Source organism: Anolis sagrei, chromosome 10 (genome assembly GCF_037176765.1).
Source record: "Anolis sagrei isolate rAnoSag1 chromosome 10, rAnoSag1.mat, whole genome shotgun sequence".
Classification (NCBI taxonomy): Eukaryota; Metazoa; Chordata; class Lepidosauria; order Squamata; family Dactyloidae; genus Anolis; species Anolis sagrei.
This window is the reverse complement of record NC_090030.1, coordinates 12,837,438-12,853,102: the sequence shown is the minus strand read 5'-3', so window position 1 is coordinate 12,853,102 and position 15,665 is coordinate 12,837,438. Positions and strand designations below refer to the sequence as shown.

The window sequence follows — 15,665 nt, the reverse complement described above, 5'->3', positions numbered from 1 at the left end:
GCTGGGAATTATAGTCCAGTTACATTTGGAGGGTCATTTTTACTTGCTTCTGATTTATAGACTACAGTTCACCTTTCACTTGAATCCTGTTTTGTGTGTGTGTGTGTGTGTGTGTGTGTGTGTCAGGAGCAACTTGCAAGTCGCTTTTGATATGAGAGAATTCACCGCCTACAAGGATGTTGCCCAGGGGTCAGCCAGATGTTTTACCATCCTGTGGGAGGCTTATCTCATGTTCCCATATGGGAAGCTGGAGCTATCAGATGGGAACTCACCCCACTCCCTGGATTTGAACTGCTGACATTTCGGTTAGCAGTCCTGCCAGCACAAGGGTTTAATCCCATTGGAAAAAAAACTTGAATCCTCAGTCGGAAGTGGTTCGTTTTGCAGTTCTGTTCTTTCTTGAGCTGATCTTCTTAAGGAAACCATGTCCATCCTTTTTGCTCTCCTCCAGAGCTAATGTGTCTTTTTCACAGCGTGGTTGTGCTTTATTCACTCGCCTATCCAACACTTTGCCCAAAGCTAACTCGAAGCGTCATTCTGTCAGCTGCAAGATATAGATATCTTATTGTCTTAATTACCAGTATTTCTCCTGCTGCTCATAATTCCGCTAGCTCCACCAAAGAGCTCTTCAGAGACAAGTATGACTTCCTTTCCCCCTTTGCTTTGGGGGCTGAAAGGTTGTCAGATGTATAAATGATCTTTACGGCAGAACTTTTGACAACCTTCTTCATTGAGAAGACTTAGGCCAGTCGAACATCTAAATCTAGGTGAGCATATTTCATTGGAGTGTTAGTTAGAGAAGGCAGGGGGAAATCCTTTGGAATTTGGCCTGCAGAAAACCAGTGAATGTAAACATGGGGAATTCCAACAGAGAGATATTTTTCTTCCCTGATGGGATAAATAATACAATCTCACAACAACCCAGATTATTTTTTATTTAAAAGTTTATTTTACTGCCATTCCGCCTGGTTGCCTAATTGATCCAGAAGGTTTGCCGAATCAAACCTGTATTGCGGTTGATTTTCTTATCCTTTGTATCTTTTTTCTTACCACAATGATTTCCTACTCACTCTCAGATGCCTACACTTGGGCATCTTTGCAATGGCGAGACAAATACTTTTTTCAAGAGTGTTTTTCGCTCCCTTCCTGGCAATCATTTGCTTTTTCTCTGCTCCTCACAATCTCTGAGGATGTTTGCCACAGATGCAGGCAAAATGTCAGGAGCGAATGCTTCTAGAACATGGCCATGTGTAGTGAATTCCTGACCTGGCTGAGTGAGAGTGGGCGGAGCCTAACTTGGCAAAAGGAAAAAAAATGACTTTAAGGGAAGGTTTTTGAGACCCTGTCAGGAAATTGAACCTGGGTGTCAAAGGGAGAGGGTGTTAGGAGTTTGGAGTGGAAGTAGAGGGTTAGAGAAAGAGGCCAGAGATTGGTCTGTTGGCTAGTGGAGTTAGCTAGTGGAAAGAATTCTACAGCTATTAGGGAAATAGCTGGTAGAGGAGGGAAGAGATAGATCCAGGATAGGGCTATTTGTGCTGGTGTAGAACTACTGTCGGAGAAGCAATCCTGTCAGTATTGTGTGAAGGGAGGGAGAAGCGTTCCTGTTGTATCTAAGTCTGAACTGCTTTATGTAACCATACGCTTTTAAGACAATACTCTGAAACAGCTAAGCATGCCTAAATTGTTGTTCTTTTAAATAAACATCATTGTTTTGTTATTCACAACATCTGCCTCCCGTATGCCTCTGTGGGTGAAGTTTTAAGAGCAGTTTTCCTGCAGTAATCAAGAGCTTAATGGTGGCAGCTTATAATCTAAAGAACAATCTTTAGTGTTACCTCAGAACACAAGCCTCAGGGCTAATACAACACACTCTTGCCTAAATTACTTCCAGTAAGCCAAGGGCTTATCAGTGCTTCTAAGTTGGTGGGTGCCAGAGGGCTTTCAAAAGGTGTTTTTCGGCCAGAAGAAAGTTCCAGCTTTCTTTCAGCTTTTGTTTCGGGGCTTTTAATTGCAGAAGCCACATTCCAATACAAGTGGTGTTTTGTTTTGGGGGATTTTTATCTATATAAATAAAAATGTAATGTTGGTTTGTGGGATTAACAGAACTCAAAAACCACTGGACGAATTGACACCAAATTTGGACACAATACACCTATCAGGCCAACAAATGACCATCACTCATAAAAACACTGAAAAACACAATGGAAAGGACTTAAAAAGCAAAAAAAAGAGAAAAAACATTACAACACATGCACGAAACCACACACATATATGCATACACACACATATACACAAATATATACACTCATAAAGCACATATACACAGACTGGTGACTAAAATGATCAAGGGTCTGGAGAACAAGCCCTATGAGGAACGGCTTAAGAAGCTGGGCATGTTTAGCCTGAAGAAGAGAAGGATGAGAGGAGATATGATAGCCATGTATAAATATGTGAAAAGAAGCCACAGGGAGGAGGGAGCAAGCTTGTTTACTGCTTCCATGGAGATTAGGACAAGGAACAATGGCTTCAAACTACAAGAAAGGAGATTCCATCTGAACATGAGGAAGAACTTCCTGACTGTGAGAGCCGTTCAGCAGTGGAACTCTCTGCCCTGGAGTGTAGTGGAGGCTCCTTCTTTGGAAGCTTTTAATCAGAGGCTGGATGGCCATCTGTCAGGGGTGATTTGAATGCAATATTCCTGCTTCTTGGCAGAATGGGGTTGGACTGGATGGCCCATGAGGTCTCTTCCAACTCTTTGATTCTATGATTCTATGGGCCACAGCAACGCATGGCAGGGGATGTCTCGTTCTCAAATAAATCCTCAATGTTGCTATAACATGCATCCCGGAAAACCTACAACAACCCATCTGAGTAATTACTATCATCTTCATTGTCCCCAACTCACATAGTTTCAATATGTTTTCCAACACCCAAGTTCTCAAGCTAAATTTGCCAAGAGTATTTTTACCCATGCAACAAGTTTGGAAATGATCCTGTAAGAAAGTTTTTTTTAAAAAAATTATCCGAATGGTGAGAAAATCCTCAAAGAAGCTCCATATGAAGACATTTCAGTGAGCAACAAATGTAGTATTTGGATCATCTCTAGAGATGTTACATGAAGTCCTTCAAAAAGGACATCAAAAGGTGTCCCTGTAGGACCTGTGAGGCTCAGCTTCCAGCCTGCCCCAGCCTCTTGCCCCAGCAGCGTCCTCCTTTACAGTCCCTTTATTCAAAGGGCTGTCAAAGGTCAATTCTCTTTTTGAAAACAGTCACTCCAGGTTGGTTTAAAGATAAAGAAGCCTAAGAGGGGAGATCAGGGGCCTTGAGGCTGTCCATCAACTGAGCAACTGAACAGCACGAGAAGTCACTTGGTCACAGTCTTCGCCACAATGATGAAACATGTTGTATTTCAATTCATATTAGAGAAATGATTCTCCAGTTTGCCTACATGCATATAAAGCAGCACACACAGATTTCATGCAGTTCAATGTCTTCTTATTTCCTCTGCTTTGGGCCACTCATTTTTACTCCCCCCCCCCCCTTGGCACCTAGGTTTCACAAGACAGGCAACAGTTAACTGTAACCTATGTTCCCTCTCTTCCTTATCTCTAGGCCTCCTCTGGCCCTTAAGAGTTTAGAAGATCCTTAATTATAGTAGGTCGCCACTTTCATGTGGGTTACGGGTTCAAGATCCCCATGAATGTGGAAAAAACATGCATTTGAATTATTGATAGCTACATAAATAAAAATGTAATGTTCTTTTGTGGGATTAATGTAACTCAAAAACCACTGGACAAATGGCCACCAAATTTGGACACAAGACACCTACTAACCCAACGAGTGGCCATCACTCAAAAAATTGATTTTGTCATTTAGGAGTTGTAGTTGCTGGGATTTATAGTTTACTTACAATCGAAGAGCATTCTGAACTCTCCCAATGATGGAATTGAACCAAACATGGCACACAGGACTCCAAATAGCAGTTTAAAAGATTCAACTTTCGTGGTGTCCATCCTTGCCCTCCCTATTAGAAAGGGGGCTTCTGCCTTCTTGGGAAATATTTTGGTTTCGTTGCCCCTACACCATGACCAACAGAAAATGCTAGAAGGGTTTGGTGAGCATTGACCTTGAGTTTGGGAGTTGTAGTTCACCTTCATCCAGAGAGCACTGTGGAGTCAAACAATGATGGATCTGGACCAAACTTGGCACACATATTCCATATGTCCAAATATGAACACAGATGGAGTTTGGGAAAATAGACCTTGACATTTGGGAGTTGTAGTTACTGGGATTTATAGTTCACCTACAATCAAAGAGCATGCTGAACCCCACCACCAACAGAATTGGGGGAAAATTTCCTCACAGAACCCCCATACTTAAAGCCATCCAGTCCAATTCCCTTCACCAGGACAAGAAAACGTAATCAAAGCCCTCCTGACAAAGAGCCATCCAGCCATAGATATAGATGGATATATATATGATTCACCCCCCCCCCCCCAGATAGACTATCATAGATTTGAAAGGGATCCCTACAGAAGGACAATTCTATGTTGCATGTTCCAGAGTAGGCAAACCAGACAATCTTCACATCAACACTGACAAAGAAACAGCAAAAAATACTGTTTAACCACAAGCATAAAGTTATTACATATATTAGAAACCAACACTTTCTAATTACTTTATTTTCCAGATCACCAGACTGGGTCACAACAATATGTGGCAGGGGATGGCTATAGTGTGTATATATATATAATTTGAGAGGACATCTCTCCAGGAATCTCTGGCTCCTTCAGCACAATTCTATGGTCAATATCTGCTCCACCATATATATGTGAAAACCCTTCAAATATTTGGTGATTGTATGTTTTTGACCTCTCATTCTCATCACTTGATTTCTTCCTATCAGCTTTCTTTATGGTCTGGTTTTCTCAACCATATATACACTAAGTAAAGGGAAAATTTCACCTTGACGTTAAATCTAGTTGCATCCAACTCTAGGGGGTGGTGCTCATCTATATTTCTAAGCTGAAGAGTAGGCATTGGCTGTAGACGCCTCCAAAGTCATGACTGCATGGAGCACTGTTACCTTCCCACCGGACTGGTACCTATTGATCTACTCACATTTGCATGTTTTCGAACTGCTGGGTTGGCAGAAGCTGGGGATAACAGTAGGGGCTCACCCCGCTCCCCAGATTTGAACCACTGACTTTTTGCTCAGCAAGTTCAGCAGCTCAGCGGTTTAACCCGCTTCACCACGAATTAGGACTAGTCTATACATTGATTGACCAAAGCCAGCATGCTGTAGTGACTTGAGTGTATGGGTCCAAATCTCAATAATCTCAAAGAAATCAGTATTTACTAGCAGCAGGTGAGCAACTACCTGCGCCATATCTCACCCATACATTCGCTCACATTCACCAACAGTATGATGGCTTGTTTCTCAACTCAGGGATTTAGATATGATCCTGTGTACTTTTGCTGGGGAGCAAATTGGACAATCCAAAAACAAACTCACACAAGCAGACATTTCTGAATGAGTAATCATAGCTGGGTATAATCTGATACAATCCTAGACATGTGTACAATATGCAGATATTGCAGCTTAAATGAGAATGAGAGCTTGAAATGTGAAGAACAGAAGCGTTTCATTAACTAATTTTCAAAACGTTATCTCTCAATTTCCCCCTGAAGGCAAATTTAGGAAAAATAGAAGAGGGACTAGGGATCAGGACTCGAAATTATCCCCGGGTTTGGTGCATTGTGGATATTTTCCCCATGATTACTGCTACATTGCTCCCGAGATTTCTTTTTGTAACATTTTGCATGATTGTTTTCTGTAATTTGGGGAGGATTTATTTTGTATTGTAACTAGTTACACGCATTAACTGGCATAGATAATATCTTTTGACCAGCTTTGCTGGTAAATCACTGGGCTATGTAATTGAGTTTTGTGGGGAAAGATGCATTATGATCTGGAGAAGAAATAAAAGGAGGAAAAAAACGTTTAAACACTTCCTTTTCTAAATGCTTTGGTGGAGGGAAATTCAGTTGAATGTTTCTCTTTAATTTCATAGTTTATGTGGTTCCCTCCCATGCTTGTGGAAGTTCAAATGAGGAGAAAATATCCACAGTGTCAACAGATGGCTTCTGATTGTAAATGGCATGGAACAAAGACTTTTGAGATGAAGATATACTCGGATTCCTAAATACTGGCCTTACAGTTTCAACACTCTTAAGAGGAACAGGTAAGGATTGTTCACAGGCTCCCCGTTTTGTATACTGTTTGGAACTGAAATGGTTTCAACATACTTTTTGAAATGATCTTACTTTTATTGTGGCTGATTGTTTGTTGACGTAAACATTATCTTTTTGCAGAAAAGGAGAACTGCTGGTTTTGATTATTTATTTATCGTGTCAGAAGCAAATTGAGACCACAGTTATAATGTGTAAAAATAATGTGGCACGTCTCATTAAGAGCCACTTCCGCTGTTTTAATGTGGTGAGCCGTATTCCACACTGAGCATGCATACTCAGCAGTAGAGAGGGAAGAAAAAAAAGTTGTGTGCAATATCTGGAAGGCTTTAGTCCTGTCTCCAGATCAAAAGGTTAGTGTCATTCTAAGACAATTTACTTCCTGAACCACATCAAGATGTGGAGCATCCAAACTAATGTGGTATGATGATTTGAGTGCTGGACTTGGACTCTGGGAATCATAGAATCATAGAATCACAGAGTTGGAAGAGACCTCATGGGCTATCCAGTCCAACCCCCTGCCAAGAAGCAGGAATATTGCATTCAAATCACCCCTGACAGATGGCCATCCAGCCTCTGTTTAAAAGCTTCCAAAGAGGGAGCCTTCACCAAACTCCAAGGCAGAGAGTTCCACTGCTGAACTGCTCTCACAGTCAGGAAGTTCTTCCTCATGTTTAGATGGAATCTCCTTTCTTGTAGTTTGAAGCCATTGTTCCATTGTGTCCTAGTCTCCAGGGAAGCAGAAAACAAGCTTGCTCCCTCCTCCCTGTGACTTCCTCTCACATATTTATACATGGCTATTATATCTCCTCCTATCCTTCTCTTCTTCAGGCTAAACATGCCCAGCTCTTTAAGCCGCTCCTCATAGGGCTTGTTCTCCAGACCCTTGATCATTTTAGTCGCCCTCCTCTAGACACATTCCAGCTTGTCAACATCTCTCTTCAATTGTGGTGCCCAGGATTGGACACAATATTCCAAGTGTGGTCTAACCAAGACAGAATAGAGCGGTAGCATGACTTCTTTGGATCTAGACTAGGCTTGGGTAACCACGGAAAAATTTGGTTCTAAACTCGTTTTGTTTTTAGGGGGCCCTTGCGTTTCGTTTTTTTTAATAATTCTGAAATTTTCCTTTTAAAAATTTCGAAATATACGAAATTTCGTATAATTACTAATTGATTCGTTAATGGCGGACGCGATTGCGCAATATGCTAAAAAAACCTCCAAATGAGACAGGAGGAACTTCTGAAGCTTCCCTCTCCCTCTGTTGTTGACTGTTGGTGTGATAAAACAAACAACAACTATAAAACTTGCACCAGACATGCGAAAATAATTACGAAATAATTACAAAGTAATTACGAAATAAGTACAAAATAATTACGAAATAATTACAACATAATTACGAAATAAATTGAAAAAATTGTTTCAAATCTAATTTACTCCTCACACTATTCCTGCATGGCTCAATATTGGATCGTAAGCTAATTTAAAAAAGAATTAATAACGAATTACGAAATTAACGAACGAAACCGCCCAAGCCTAATCTAGACAGTTGATTCCTATTGATGCAGGCCAACATCCCATTGGCTTTTTTTTGCTGCCACATCACATTGTTGGCTCTTGTTTAACTTACTGTCCACGAGTACCCCAAGATCTTTTTCACATATACTGCTCTTGAGCCAGGCATTGTCCCCCATTCTGTATCTTTGCATTTTGTTTTTCCTGCCTAAGTGAGGTCTGGTTTTGAATTCTTTGCCTAGAAATATGGCCTTCCCTTGGAAAACAACAACTTGCACAGAACAAGTTCCCACTGGCTTTGAAAACAGTATGGTTTTTGAAGATTTTCCCATAGTAGAAATAAGACTCTGAAATTACTCTTTCCTTCCTTTGAGAAGAATCTTAGTGAAGAATGGCATCTCTATTAACAAGAAACAAGGCTAATTGCTTAAACCACACACTTGTGGCACATTGATCTCCGCGAGAATCTATCACCACGATTGATACATATTGCCCTGTTGACCAGCTTTTAGGGGGTGACATATCTGGCAGTTAAGTAGTACAAAGAGGAGGAAAAAACAGGCTTAATAATGCGTTCAAGAAAACATACCCTGTGCTTGAACTTTTAGATGACTGTTTCATCACGAAATGCAACATTCATTTACAGCTGGCTCAGGAAGGAGCTTGTGACTCAAACAAATGCCCTTTGTGATATTGCCAACAAAAGGAACAAGATTAATATTGGTGTTTGCTTTTAGCCAGGATTGTTCACTCTTCAGTTGTTTCTTTTTTTTTAATGAAAACTAAATCCAGCTGTTTAAGAAGAGTTAAAAGATCCTGAATATTATAGTGCAGGTGAAGAATTAGACTTGGTGCATTTATGGCTCATGAGAGCCAGCATGGTATGGTTTGAATATTGGACTCTGGGGGACCAGAATATGGGAGGACAAATTAGTCAACTACTACTACTACTACTAATAATAATAATAATAATAATAATAATAATAATAACAAGAAGATCGCGCAGACAGACTACAAGCAGAGGCACAACACCGTTGCTCAGATGATTCATTGGAACTTGTGCCACAAATACCATCTGTCTGCGACAAAGGACTGGTGGGATCACAAGCCGGAAAAAGTTACAGAGAATGAACATGCCAAACTACTCTGGGACTTCCAAATTCAGACATACAGAGTTTTGGAGCACAACACTCCTGACCTCACGATTGTGTTAAAAACAAAGTATGGATTGTCGATGTTGCAATCCCATGTGACAGCAGGATGGAAGAGAAACAACTGGAAAAGCTGACACGATATGAGGATTTAAAGATTGAACTGCAAAGACTCTGGCACAAACCAGTAAAGGTGGTCTCAGTGGTGATCGGCACACTGGGTGCAGTGCCTAAAGACCTTGACCTGCACTTAAGTACAACCGGTGCCAACAAAATTACCATCTGCCAGCTACAAAAGGCCACCTTACTGGGATCTGCATGCATTATATACCGATACATCACACAGTCCTAGACACTTGGGAAGTGTCTGACGTGTGATCCAATGCAACAGCCAGCAGAGTGTCTGCTGTGGACTCATCTTGTTGTGTTTCAAATAATAATAACTTTATTTGTATTCCGCCCTATCTCCCTGAGGGGACTCGGAGCGAATTCCAGCATAACAATGGCAAACATTCAATGCCTACATAAAACACATGATACTAACATAACATTCCAGAAAATCCCCACATATAAAAGTAACATTAAAGCCTAACATCAAATTAAGACTTAACATCAAATAAATTAAACCTGACATCAATAAATTAAACTCACATAATCAGAAAAAAAATCTATAATAACATAAATCTAAACAAAACACCCACATTAGTGAGGGTGTTTTGTTTTATTATTATTGCTGTTGTTGCTGTTGTTATTATTATTATTCGATATACATCAAGTTTAGTACACAGCAAACAAGATTGCTATGCTGGCTTTTGTATTCGATCACACATTGGTCACTTCCCAAGTGTCTAAGACTGTGTGATGTATCTGAGAATAATGCATGCCAATCTGAATAAGGTGGCCTTTTTCAGCTGACAGATAGTAATGTTGTCAGTGCCAATTGTTTTTAAGTGTAGGCCAAGGTCTCCAAGCACTGCACCTAGTGTACCAATCACCACTGGGACCATCTTGACTGGCTTGTGCCAGAGTTTTTGCAGTTCAATCTTTAAATCCTTGTATCGTGTCAAAATACAAAGGCCAGCATAGTGATCTTGTTTGCTGTGTACTAATCTTGTTGTGTATCGATTATTATTATTATTATTATTATTATTATTATTATTTCGATCTTTAAATCCTCATATCGTTTAAACTTTTCTATTTGCTTCTCGTCAATTCTGGTGCCATCTGGGATTGCAACATCAGCATCATCATCATCATCATCATCATCATCAATTGTTACTTACCTCTCCTTGAGGCTTGAGGTAGGGTATAAGACAGATTTGCATCCCTATATGGAAGCATGTCAGTAAGTGTAACTAAGCACTCAAGCCACAATTATACATTCCACAGATATATAAACCCATTTTTCCTACTTCCAACAGACCTCACTACCTCTGAGGATGCTTGCCGTAGATGCAGGCGAAACGTCAGGAGAAAAATTGCCTCCAGAACATGGCCATATAGCCCGGAAAAACCTACAACAACCCCACAATTATACAGTTTGCCATAACCAAATTTGTCCAGAGAGGTCGGCATCCCTAAGATCCTAGGGGTCAGTTATCCACACCTTGGAATTTTATGATGATCTAGATTACGGTAATTCTTTCTTTAAAAACATAAAGTAGCTATTGTAGGCAGAGGAAAAACTTGCCTCGAGGGTATGACTAAGGGGGAAATGGGGTGGACCTTTTCCCTCCGTGCCATTTCGCTACAGACTTGTCCCCATTGCCTGATTAGAAACTTGGGGTGGGGAGGGGTTAATACCAATGCTGAAAAGATGATTTTCAGCAATAATTTTTGCATCTCCCAAAGTGAAACCATTACATTTCGAATGGATGCTTCAAGCCTGCTGTCTCCAATTTGGAACTTGAGTCTAACTGCACATCCTGTGGTTTGAATGTCTAGCCAAAAATGATTTTGGGGGATTTTTCTTTTTCTCTCCACATCTGAAGATGCGCTCATTCCAAGTCTGGTGAAGAATGGGCAAGGACTCAAAAAACTTTGAAATTTTGTTTTAGTATATCCATAAAGAAACGGATCTTTTGATAATAGTGAGGAAATGAAGTAACAGAACCAAAAAGGTGCAGCTCAAGTTGCCTGTATGGTTTGTTGTTTTTGTTGTTTGCATTGAGTCAACTTAGGGATTTACAATTTATTTATTATTTATTTATTCATTTACTATATTTGTATACCGCTTTTCTCAGCCCTCAGGCAACTCAAAGCAGTTAGCAATAGCAAAATTGCTCAGAACAACATAAAACAGTTAAAAACAATTAAAACAGTAGCATATGAAACAGTCAATTATACATCAATAAACATCTCATTAGTGTCTCATAATTAGAATCAGGATCCAGTTTCATCATCTAATTGTTCCATATTCCTATATTCTTTACACTGGCTATTCAAATGTCTGCTCAAACAACCAGGTCTTCACTTTCCTCTGGAATGATAACAAGGAAGGGGCTGATCTAATATCTGTAGAAAGGGCATTCCACAGCCAAGGGGCCACCAATGAGAAGGCCCTGTCTCTCATCCCCCCCAGATGTACTTGTGACACAGTACATCTTTAACCATCTTTGTCTTTAACCATCTTTTCAAAGAGTGCTGGTGCCTCCATTTTCCATAATTCCATAGTATTGATCAATGGCAGTTAAAGTGATGCCAAACTGCATTGATTCTACAGTGTAGATGCACCCCACAACTTATGGAGACTCAGGAAGTGAGAGAACATCAACTGCCCAGGTTTCCAAACTCAAAATTGTGGTGAATTAATCCACTTGTGGTGTGGGGTTCTTTTCTTACTGCCTTACACGTTAATATCATCTTGTCTAATGATTCACATTTTCCTCTGCTGTCTAAAGTATAACCATTTTGGTTTGGTTATTTTGGCTTCTTGGCTTCAGGTGTGACTTGCTTTTGGACCCATTAATTTGCATCTTTGATATACAATAATTTTGATATCAAACTAAGCATATGCTTATGTTGATCATATTTATTGTTGTGGACTGAATATGCTAAGATTGCCATAGGCTTTGGCTTGTTGCACATCCAACGTGAGCATACTGGTATATTGAAGAAGGAATGCACAACTATGTTTTGGGCACTGCCTGGTGGAGAGTGGATTCTTGGGCCAGTTCTGACAGCATTTAAGCAATTATAGTGATACACACATATTAGTTTGAGTAATATTTTAGTACAACATAGAACAGACCCATTGAATCAATAGAGATTGCTGTGTTTTGTTATGTTGTGCTGACTGAGGGCCCTTCCAGACAGTCCCTATATCGCATTATCTGATCCCAAGTTTCCTGCTTTAAAATGGATTATATGAGTCCCCACTGCCAGTTAATATTGGATAAACACAAAGATCTGGGATATAGGGCCTGTCTGGAAGGGTGCTGAATAGTTGAATTGTGCATTTCACCAATCACTAGCAGTTTCTGCTTGCTGGATACTGGAAGCTGCCCCATATCAATTTTCATGTACTTCCCAAAAATGGGTGAGCTGCCAAATGGGCATTGTATTGTCGAAGGCTTTCATGGCTGGAATCACCAAGTTCTTGTGGGTTTTTTCGGGCTATATGGCCATGTTCTAGAGGCATTTCTCCTGACGTTTCGCCTGCATCTATGGCAAGCATCCTCAGAGGTGAGGTCATTTCAAATGGGCATTTTCATTCTGCATCTGAAAAGCGGTAATGGGGAACTTATGAGGCTCCCCGTTCCCCTGGGAGCCTTTCCTTTCTTCCTTTCAAGGGAGCTTGGGTGTCAGCAAAGGGGTTAAGAAAGCACCCTATCCAGCCCATTATGGAGGGGACAACTTCCCACACAGAGGTGGCCCTAGGTAATTTTCAACGGTAAGCAAACAGTATTTTGGCACCCTCCCTCCCCCAACCAATCATTGATATATATTTTCTGTTCGTCATGGGAGTTCTGTGTGCCATATTTGTTTCAATTCCATCATTGGTGGAGTTCAGAATGCTCTTTGATTGTAGGTGAACTATACATCCCAGTAACTACAACTCGCATATGTCAAGGTCTATTTTCTCCCAAGAGCATCTCAAGAGCGCCCCTGGGCAAAATCAACTATACTTCAAATGTTTACTTTGTGTAATGGGCTGAGCCGCCCCTGTTCCCACAGGTTCCCCTTCCATATCCTGCATTAAAACCTGGATTTTAAAAAGCACCAGAGTTAAGATATCACTCTTTCTGGATTCTTTCCCTTCTGATGGTAGAGGAGGCTGAGTTTAATGTTTCTTAAAGCTGTTTCTACTCTATAGGAGGAGCAGATGCACATGCTTTCTCTCCCAGCACCAGCAGCATGCCACACAACTTTTCAAGGCATTTTTAAGGAGGCCCAAGGAAGGAAGATAGATGACCTGGACTCAGTAGAGCTATTCTTCCTGGACTACCTTAAAAATCCCCTCTGTTTTCTCTACTGCCTGTAGTCTCCTTTCTGCTTTGGTTTAATGCTTCCTTAAAGCTGTTTCTATTTTCTACTCTAGAGGAGAGGTAGACTTGTCTTTTTGTTTGCTGGGATTACTATGATTTATTATTATTATTATTACTATTATTATTATCATCTTTTGGAAGTATTTTCTGGAGGAGAGGAAGGGAAGGAGAAAAAGAAGTTAAAAGGGTGACTCTCCAAACCCCCAAACACATATGCATGTACTCCACTCATGGGAGGTCCCTAACTCCCACTTAGTCCCACTAAATTAAAATAATCAGGAAAATAAAGGAAAATCAAAAAGATTCAACTGTGATGCTGAATAGGGGAGGGAGGAGCTGTGATCAGCTGCCATGTGGTCTCTTTTCGGATGCGAATCCGTAACGGCTAGGCCCTTGCCATTTCAGGCACCTGAACAAAATGGAGAAGCTGGATTGGCTGAAGGAACAGCTAAAAACAAATCCAGACTCAAGTCTATTGAATAATTCTGCTCTTCTCTGGAATAACCAATAGAATTATGGTTACTCAGACTCAGTGTGGGCTATAAAACAGAACTGTATCAATCCAGCCAAGCTTTGCCTCCATTCCTATTTTGGTCCTATTTCCCCGCAGCTAGAATACTGATCTTGATTTTATTCCGTTGGCAGGAACGTGAAGAGTAAACTTCTTTTCCCTTTGTTCTGCTTGCTATTGAAGGGCCATGAAAATGAACGTACTGAAACCAGGCATAAAGGTCACAGAGGGGCAGCTGTGAAAATGATGTTTCTTTTTAATCCATTAATTCAGCTTCCGTTTATAGAGATCTCTTTATGGGAAAACCCACAACATATTTTCCAGCGAAATGCACATGTATAGTCTCGGGAGCCCCAAGTACCATTTAACTGTCATTTTCTTTGATTAACCTTCACCTGATCTTGTTCCTGTAGGCAATTTTGCTTCCCTTTGTTCTCCTATTTGAATACCACTTTCCATCAGGTAGGCATATTGGTCATTAAGGAAATGCCTGTAACATCTATATGGATGCCATAGCATGGACACAGCTTAGCTCCCCTGCCAGAAATAAGAAGCTGCGCTGGATTGGTTTTAGGATTGCAAAAAGGGTATCTTTGAGCTCTTTTACACTACACAATTGTAACATTATGGTTCCACTTCAACTGCCATGGAAACATCCTATTGAATCCTTTGTTTTGCAGACAAATACTTTGGATGGAAAGACCATCAAAGTGCAACAGTGAGCTGGAGGAGACCACCAAGGCCATCCACAGTCTAGCCCCGTTCTGCTATGCAAGAATACTCAATCGAATCACTCCTAACAGCCTCCTTTAGCAATAGTCTTATACTACTACTTAGGTGATCCCTCGTTGTTTGAGTAGGATAGACTTCCAAGATCACTGTACTGACAGTGGGTCCGTAGGTGACTGTGGAGCCCAATTTTTGATCTGCATCTTCTCCCTCAGTGAGGGCATTGGTTTCCAGATGGAAGGCGGTCCTGGTTGGGGTTAGCTTGATGCGCCTTCCTCTTGGCACATTTCTTTCTTTCGCCCTCCATTCGTGCCTCTTCAAATTCTACAGCACTGCTGGTCATGGCTGACCTCCAGCTGAAGCACTCAAGGGCCAGGGCTTCCCAGTTCTCAGTGTCTATGCCAGAGTTTTTAAGGTTGGCTTTGAACCTACCTTTAAATCTCTTTTCCTGTCCTCCAACATTTTGTTTTCCATTCTTGAGTTTGGAGTAGAGCAACTGTTTTGGGAGACGGTGGTCAGGCATCTGGACAACATGGCTCGGTCCAGAAGAGTTCATGGTGGAGGACCATTGCTTCAATGCTGGTGGTTTTTGCTTCTTCCAGAACTCTGCCATTTGTCCACTTGTCTTCCCAGAGATTTGCAGGATTTTCCAGAGGCAGCGCTGATGGAATCGTTCCAGGAGTTGCATGTGACGTCTGCAGACAGTCCACGTCTCGCAGTCCACGTCCTCTTGGGAGGACAATAGCTGTATAAACAAGCACCTTGGTATCCCTAGGTGCTTGTTTGTCCCAGCCCTCAAATCCTCTGTGCTTTATTTGGAAAAAAGCTGCACTCGCAGAGCTCAGGCAGTGTTGTATTTCGATGTCAACGTTGACTTTGGTGGAGAGGTGGCTGCCAAGGTAGCGGAAATGATCAACATTTTCTAATGTCACACCATTAAGCTGTATCTCTGGCATTGGAGAGGGATTGGCCGGTAACTGCTGAAAGAGCACTTTGGTTTTCTCGATGTTCAATGACAGG

At 41.1% G+C, this 15,665-nt stretch overlaps 1 long non-coding RNA gene across 1 annotated transcript in view; it reads left to right on the top strand.

Moving 5' to 3' along the window:
• Nucleotides 1–15,665, top strand: part of LOC132763154 (uncharacterized) — a 166,426-nt gene that overhangs the window by 59,514 nt on the left and 91,247 nt on the right. The window contains exon 2 of the long non-coding RNA XR_010910322.1: nucleotides 6,075–6,245. This is a non-coding gene — a long non-coding RNA (uncharacterized lncRNA). The remainder of the gene's footprint in view (nucleotides 1–6,074; nucleotides 6,246–15,665) is intronic.